Genomic DNA, 1,997 nt, shown 5'->3' with positions numbered 1-1,997 from the left:
TATAAAAAAATAAGAAAGAAAAGAAAAGAAAAGAAAAGAAAAGAAAAGAAAAAAGGTAACACTTAGCACATATGTGTAACGCCTTTAAGTCAATAATTCATAAAAAAAAAACGGCATCTATTTTCGGAAATAGCAAATAACACAAGGATTATTAGTGATCCTCAATGAAGAAACTTAGCTTGTCTAACTTTATATTTCTTAAGGTTTAAGAAAATAATTATTGGGTCGTTTAAAAAATATATAATAATAATAATAATTTTTGTTTTCAAATTTAAAAATTATTCCAACTTTTTCTAGCACCATTATTTCTCATTTGATAACAAAACAACTTTACTAAATTAAATCATGTCTTTTATATTTTCCAAAAGTGAAATATATTAATATGAAAAACTCATGAATCTTTAATTATTCACCTCCAAATTTGTTTTAGGTTGATTAAATATGAATATATGATTATGCCTCAAACCCTAAAAACAACTAATTATTGTTTAACAATCATGATTATGCAACAAACCCTAATTATGATCTTTAAATATATAAAGGATGCAATTATTCTTAAAAAAGGGTTTGATTAAGTAAAGTCTTTGTTGTTTGCTAGCTTGTGTTGATTTCTTCTTCATGCATAGCAAGGATGTGCATCTCTTGAAATGAAGTGAACAAATTACCACAAATGGAGTTATTCCCACTGCACTACTTTTCGAACACGTAGTAGCTTGATCTCTCCCACCCGTTTCACAATGTGTTGGCTTCCCGATCTTTAAGTGAGAAAAGTGGGCCAGTTAAGTTGGTTGTCTTGAAATGGATACACAAGTGCACATTCATCGGCTAATAGAGAATAATGAAATACTTGTCTATATACCTATGATTGTTTGCTAACCATGTTAGGGTATCCAGACAACGCTTATAATTATATAAATTTTAATTTTCGTTACTTATTTGTCCATATTTATACTTGTGAACGTGTTATTTGTAGTATAATATTATAAATTAGTACTAATAATTGGGACATCGAACCAGGAGCAAGACGGTGTTCAAAGTTCAAATCTATGCATAAAAGCACAATTTGCCCTCCAATAAGGTTAGGAGAATGCTTGATTGGTTTATTTTTTTAAAGCAGGTTACAAAGATATATATATATATATATATATATATATATATATATATATATATAGCAATAACTTTATTGTGTGTTAGGCCAACGCACATTCTAAATTTGAAGAGTCATGTTTTCTCATTTTAGCAAGACTATGTTGTCTTAACCGGACTCACACTGACTTTAAAGTTTGGCATGAGCATTCTCCCGAGCAGCCATACCACTTACTGCCACTTAACAATTGTTATGTTGCCACAAGATCCTACGAACTTTTTGGTGTAATCACAGTGAAATAAAAACCCGTATGAGCTCGACATTCAAACTAAAAACCTTTTAAGACTTAACTCAAATCTTTTATTGTTGTAATACATCAAAAGCGATATAAATGAAATAGTCTACCAAGAATCTTCTTAAACATTGTGTTGGATTTTTCAATTTGCAAGCATATAAAAAGAAAACCTAAATTAAAGGTCAAACGTCTTCTATTTTACCTGTTTTCTTATACTCATATTAAACTCAATTTCTTTCATCACAAATTTAATTGTGATTATTAATATAAAAGACAATAAGTGTTATTTAAAAAAAATAACAAAATGAGAATGATGATAAATATAATTTATTGTTATGTATCAAGTAAAAACAAAAAAAGGAAGGACATAAAAGGAAAAACACATTTTCCCTAGTCACATGCAATACGCATGTCAATTCATCCATCATTTTAAGACGTCTATAATTTTTAACAAGCGTTTAGTTATCAAATTTTAAAAAACAAAAACAAAAAAAAAGTTTGATCCAATTAAATTGCGCTACATGGACCAATCATGGTCATGCGCCCCCAAACTTTCCATTTGTTTTATATAAATATAATAATTTGCTACTGAGCCTAAAAATTAGAAAATATTAA

The sequence above is a fragment of the Bidens hawaiensis genome, unplaced genomic scaffold (genome assembly GCF_021521415.1).
Source record: "Bidens hawaiensis isolate Kalapana, Puna unplaced genomic scaffold, B.hawaiensis_p1.1 tig00001721_1, whole genome shotgun sequence".
Classification (NCBI taxonomy): domain Eukaryota; kingdom Viridiplantae; phylum Streptophyta; class Magnoliopsida; order Asterales; family Asteraceae; genus Bidens; species Bidens hawaiensis.
The sequence above is the reverse complement of the archived record's forward strand: the minus strand, read 5'-3'. Positions refer to the sequence as shown.